Below are 7,076 nucleotides of genomic sequence, written 5' to 3' on the forward strand. Positions count from 1 at the left end.
ATTTTTCTTTAATTTCAGTGCTTGATATTGGTTTGTTCAAGATATCTTTTTCTTCCTAATTAAGCCTAGGGAGATAGTGTGATTCTAGGTCCATTTCCTTCACATTGTCAAATTTCTGGGCATAGAGTTTCTTGTAATAGTCAGAGATAATCTCTTGTATCTCTATGGTATCTGTTGTTATTTCCACTTTTTCATTTCTGATTAAGGTTATTACAGATTTTACTTTTCTGTTTTTAGTTAATTTGGCCAAAAGTTTATTGATTTCATTTATCTTTTTGAAGAACCAACTTTTTATTTCATTAATTTTCTGAATGATTCTTTTATTTTCAATTTCATTTACTTCTGATTTAATTTTGGTTACTTCTGCTAGGTTTGTGATTAGATTACTCTTCCTTTTCCATTTCTTTGAGATGATTCATTAGGTTGTTGGTGTGCTCTTTTTCTGTTTTTCGGATGTAAGAATCTAATGTGATAAATTTCCCTTGTAAGATCACTTTGCGATATTCCCACATGTTTTGGTAGCTTGTAGCTTCATTGTTGTTATGTTTAAGGAATTAATAATTTCCTCCTTTATCTCCTCCTTGACCCAACTGTCATTCACTATAAGGTTGTTTAGTGTCCATGCCTTTGTATAGGTATGAAAATTTTTTTTGGAGTTTCACCTTTATTGCTTTGTGGTCTGAAAAAATACAAGGTATAATTTCAGTTCTTTTAATTTTGTTTAAAACTGTCTTTATGTCCTAAGAATGTTAATTTGGGACATGGTGTGGGAAAGCTGGTGCAGCTATAGGAGGAAATGAGAACAAAGCTTGGTAGGAAGTTTATTACACTTACAGAGGGTCCCAGAGGGGGCTAGCCATATGCCACACAGGATCACAGTCAGGCACCCAGTGTCAGTCAGGAGGCAGAAGCAGGACTGAGGAGAAGGCATAGACTATGGCCTTTATTGGAGTTTCCAAGGAAATGGCAAGGCAGGATAGAACAAACAGTTTAGGGTTGGCTATTGTGAATAATTCCAGCAAGCTTTGGGGGTGGACTCTAGTTTGTCTGGTACCTGACTGGAATGATTTGTGATAGAAGAAATACTGGCTTAATGTGTGAGAAATAGAGAAGGAGGTGACTTGGGCTAGGTTTGTTGGTTTGCAAACCAAAGATGTGCTCTAGGTGAAGCACTTTGCTATCTACAGGAATTGACTAGTTTGGGGGGCAAGCTCTCTGGGGCCAGTAAGTTTTTTAAGATATGAAAACATAATAGATACAGAAAATTCTAAAAATCATATTTAATATACTATACTTTGAAACATTTTTATCCCTAATGACAATGGCTATATGGTCTAAATCTTAAAATCCCTATAAATACTCATCATGTTACTCAACAATCTGAGACTTGGCTTGGATTTTTTCCTCACAGATTCCAAATTCAGATTACCAAATAACTCCTGTCAGGTAGACAGTCATATGCTCAATAAGTGAAAACTGCATTTCCAAAAGGAAAGTCCCCCTAAACATCTTTATATATTATATGACTGTTAGAGTAAGAGATAGGGCTGAAACCAGATGCATGGTCTTGCAGAGGACTTATAGGTGTTGAAATAAACAACCCTTAGGCTAACTAGAAGTTAACTAGTCCAGTTGTAGGGCCTGGTAGAGTGGTTTCAGGTATTAAAGTCTAACTAAGGGGAACTGATAACCACAGAAAAGAACTGGCTTTAGGCAGTTTGTCAGCTATCTAGATTGCTTTACATGAACTTTGGCTAATTACAACATCATTTGCATTGTTGTTTTAAAATGTCTCTGCTGTTTAAATCACCATGACAGTTCTGAAACAATTATATAAAGTATGAAAATGGGAATGAACACAATTCTAGGAATTAATACCCAAATTATTAGTGAAAAAAACCTCTTGGCCTTAATTATAGCTTCCTTTAAAACCACATTCTCCCTGGGCAGCCACTTTCAGAACCTCCATGTGCATGTGAGCTTCTCTCTCTCTCGTATTTTCTTTCAGTCTTTCAATAAAAGCTGCTTGCACTGGCTTAGGTGGTCTATCCAATGATTCCAATGACCACCAAGAACCTGAAAGAACCTTCACCTGGAGGACAGTAACATAAGGAGGCAAGTATGTTAAAAAAGATGCCAACAGGCTCAGCGCCTGTGGCTCAAGCGGCTAAGGCGCCAGCCACATACACCTAAGGTGGCAGGTTCGAATCCCCAGCCCGGGCCCGCCAAACAACAATGATGGCTGCAACCAAAAAATGGCCAGGCGTTGTGGTGGGTACCTGTGGTCCCAGCTACTTGGGAGGCTGAGGCAGGAGACTCGCTTGAGCCCAGGAGTTGGAGGTTGCTGTGAGCATGATGCCATGGCACTCTACCCAGGGGGATAGCTTGAGGATCCGTCTCAAAAAAAAAAAAAATATGCCAACAAATGTAAGCCTTAAAATCACACTGAAGATGACCATTTCTCATTAGTCTCTGTGTGTGGAGGGAGCTACAAGAATAAAACCATAAGCAGGGCACAGCGGCTCACGTCTGTAATCCTAGCACTCTGGGAGGCCAAGGTGGGTGGATTGCTTGAGTTCAAAAGTTTAAGACCAGTCTGAAAAAGAGCAAGACTCTGTCTCTATTAAAAATAGAAAAATTAGCCAGGTGTTGTTGCTGGAGCCTATAGTTCCAGCTACTCAGAAGGCTGAAGCAAGAGGATCACTTGAGTCCAAGAGTCTGAGGTTGCTGTGAGCTATGATGATGCCACATCACTCTACCCCAGGGTGATGGAGTGAGACTCTGTCTTAAAAAAAGTTATACAATTTGGTTATTAGATGTTTCTTCTTTTTTTGTACACATCTATTCCTACAAATTTTCCTCTTAGCACTGCTTATGCTGCATCCAATAAATCTTGGTGTATTGTGTTTTTGTTTTCATTATCTCAAAATATTTTCTAGTTTTATTTATTTATTTATTTTTTGAGACAGAATCTCACTTTGTCACCCTCTGTAGAGTGCAGTGGCATCATAGCTCACCATAACCTCAAACTCTTGGGCTCAAGCGATTCTCTTGCCTCAGCCTCTGAAGTAGCTGGGTCTATAGGGGTCCACCACAATGTCTGCTTTTTGTTGTTGTAGTTTGTTTGTCTAGCAGGCCTAGGCCAGGTACGAACCCACTAGCCCTGTGTATGTGGTCAGGGCCCTAACCATTTAGCTATGAACACGCAGCCTATTTTCTAGTTTTCCTTGTGATTTCCTCTTTATCTGATTGGTTGTTGAAGAATATGTTGTTTCATTTCCATGTACTGTGACTTTTCTGGTTTTCCTGCTATTGTTAAATTTTTATTATATTGTAACCTGAAAAGATGCTACATATGATTTCAGTATTTTTTCAATCAATAAAGCTTGTTTTGTGACAACATATAGTCAGTTCAAGAACATGTGCACTTGAAAAGAATGTATATTCTGCCACTGTTGGGTAGAGTGCTCTATATATGCATTAGGTCTGATAAATATATAGACTAATTCAAGTCCTCAGCATCTTCTGATCATCTGGTTGTTCTACTATTATTGAAAGTGGGGTATTGATGTTTATATTATTGCAGAAGTTTCCATCCCTTCCTGTCAATTTTAGCTTCATATATTTGAGGATTCCTTTGTTACGAGCATATATTTATAATTATTAAATCTTGCTGTATTGAATCTTTCATCAATATACAATGTCAACTTTTCATCTCTTTAAGGTTTTTTTTAAATTTAAAGCATACTTTGTGTAACAATAGTACAGTCACCCTTACTGTCTTTTGGTTACTATTCACATAGAATATCTTTTTTCATCCTTTTATTTGTGACCTCTTTCTGTCCTTATATAAAAATTAAGAGTCTTATGACTGTGTGTAGATATAAACCAAGTGACTGTAAAAAACCTCAAATATTTAACATGAATATGTGTATTTAAAATGGGTCAAAGGTAAAATGTATTTTTGTCATGGGCTGAATTTGTTGAAAGAGGTTTAATAGTGTTCTAGAGATACTCCTATAATCTTCCCAAGCTACTATAAGTTTTCTGGTTACTAAGAAATAGAATAAGACAGTATTTTACAGAGTAGAAAATACTTGAGTGCATAATGAATACATTTTATTTTATTTATTTATTATTTTTTTTGCAGTTTTTTTTGGCCGGGGCTGGGTTTGAACCCATCACCTCTGGTATATGGGAACAGCGCCCTACTCCTTTGAGCCACAGGTGCTGCCCATAAATATATTTTATGTTAGTTTATAAACTGTGGCTGGAAAGCATTTCCCACAGTTGCCACATGGTTTTTCCCCCTCTTTTCCTTTAAGGCATTGCTAAAATGTCATTTCCACAGTGAGATCTTTCCTTAGCCCTCTATGTAAAACTAATTCTTTATACTTGTTTTCTCTTCTTGATAACAATTATCACCATCTAACCTAACATATATAGTTATCTGCTTAGTGTCTGTTGGTGCCACAAGAATGAAAACACCATGAAGTAGAACTTTTTCTTTGTTTTGTTTCCAGTGATATCATCTGACACTAGAAAACTGGCAGGCAGGAAGTAGGTGCTCAGTGTACTGAATGAATAAAAGTTCATGGGTATTTATATTGTCAAGAAGTAAAAAGTATTTTCCATAACAAGAATAGAGGTTTGGCTTGGCACCTGTGGCTCAAGTGGCTAAGGCACCAGCCACATACACTTAAGGTGGCAGGTACAAATTCAGCCTGGGCCTACTAAACAATGATGGCTGCAACCAAAAAAATAGCCGGGCATTGTGCAGGTGCCTGTGGTCCCAGCTACTTGGGAGGCAGAGGCAGGAGACTTGCTTTGAGCCCAGGAGTTGGAGGTTGCTGTGAGCTGTGATGCTACAGCACTCTATCCAGAGGGACAGCCTGAGGCTCTGTCTCAAAAAAAAAAAAAAGAGAGAGAGAGAGAGAATAGAGGTTCCAGAATCTGCTCATGGTTTCCCTTGAATCTCTAAAGAAGACAAAATCACATATAAGTAGAATGTAACTTCACAAGACCAAGTGAAGAACAATAGGGGAGGTGAAGCAAAATAACCCCCAATGCTCACATAGGGCAGAGACATTCAAGGTCTGCTCTACCCACTACAAAAAGTCCTGTGGCACACCTAGGGCATTCAGTAGAAACCCAGGAAAAGATCACCTTAGTAGTAGAGCTAAATTAGCCTTCTCTTATGAGAAAGAGATAATCTGAATAACTTCTATTAAGGAAATTAAATTAATAATAACCTCCCAATAATAAAAATATCAGGCACAAGTGGTTTCATTAATGAATTCTACCAAACATATAAGAAAGGAAATTATATCATTTCTACAGAATCTCTTTCAGAAAACAGAAATAGAGGAAATGTTTCCTAATATATTCTATGAGGTCACCATTATTCTATGAGGAAAGCAAAACTATATACAAATATGTCTCATGAACATAAGTGCAAAAATCCTCAAAAATCTATCAATCCTTCAGCATAGCCATTCCCAACCTTTTTGGCACTAGAGACCAGGTTTATGGAAGACAAATTTTCCACAGATGGGGATGGGGGATAGGAGGCAGAGCTCAGAAGGTAATGCTATGCAGCCTGGTTCCTAATAGGCCACAGCTCAGAGGTTGGAGACCACAGCCTTAGCAAATCCAATCCAACAATGTAAAAAAATAATTATACCCTATGACCAGCTGGGGATTTATTCCATGTATTCATGGAGAATCAATCAAGGTAACCTATCACATCAATAGACTAAAGAGAAATATTATATGTTCTTATCAATTAATGCAGAAAAAGCATTTGACAAAATCCAACATCTATTCATGATAAGACAAAAAAAAACTCTCAGCATACAAGGAATACAGAGGAGCTTTCCCAATCTGATAAAGAATATGTACAAATAACCCCCAGCTAGCATCTGAGTTAATCATGAGAAACTAGAGAGTTTCCCCCTAAGATTAGAAATAAGGAAAGATGTACTTTCACACCACTCTTTCAATATCACACTGGAAGTCCTAGTAAATACAGTACAAAAAGGAAAGGAAATAAAAATACATGGACTATGAAGAAATAAAACCATTTTTGTCTGAAGATGACAAGATTATCTATGGACAAAAGCGGAAAAATCAACAAAAATCTCCTGAAATTAATAAGCAGGTATAGCAAAGTCACAGGGTACAAAGTTAATATATGAAAGTAAATTACATTTCTATACACCAGTAACTGCAAAATAAAAATATAATTTATAAAAGCACACAAATAAAAGAAAATACTTAGGCAATCTAACTAAAAACATGTATAAGATCTGCATGTGGAAAACTGCAAAACTCTGATGAAAGAAATCAAGAGGATCTAAATACATGGAGAGCTATTCCATGTTCATGGATTAGAAGACTTAACAGTGTTAGAATGTCAGTTCCTCTTAAAATGACCTGTGGAGCTAGTGCAATCCCCATTTAAAAATCAGAAAGCTATTCTGTATATATTGACAAACTGATTCTAAAGGCAAAAACTTAAATGCCCAACACAATACTGGAGGAAAACAAAGTCGGAAGGCTCACAAGACTTGCTACAAAGATTCTATAGTCAAGACAGCATGGAATTGTTGAAAGAGCAGATACAAAGATCAATGGAAAAGAAAAGAATACTCTCTTGACCAAATGGTACTGGGACAACTGGATATTCACATGCAGTGATTGAAGTTGAGACCTTTACCTCAGACTATATACAAAAGTAAATCAAAATAGATCAAAGTCATAAGTGTGTGATCTAATAATCTAAAACTCATAAGGAAACACATGTGAAAACCACTGTGATCTTGGATCAGGCAAAAATTTATTACAAAATCAAATGCACAGGAAATAAAAGGAAAATAGATAAACTGAATTTCATCAAAATTAAAAACATTTGTACATCAAAGGATGGTGTCAAGACAGTGAAAAGTCAACCCATAGGATGAGAGAAAAATATGTGCAAATCTTATACCTGTTAAAGACATACACTCCAGAATATATAAAGACCAACTCAACAACAACAACAAATTAAAAAATAGACAAATAATCTTAAGTGACAT

This window comes from Otolemur garnettii, unplaced genomic scaffold, assembly GCF_000181295.1.
Source record: "Otolemur garnettii isolate 467f Iridium unplaced genomic scaffold, OtoGar3 scaffold00105, whole genome shotgun sequence".
Lineage (NCBI taxonomy): Eukaryota > Metazoa > Chordata > Mammalia > Primates > Galagidae > Otolemur > Otolemur garnettii.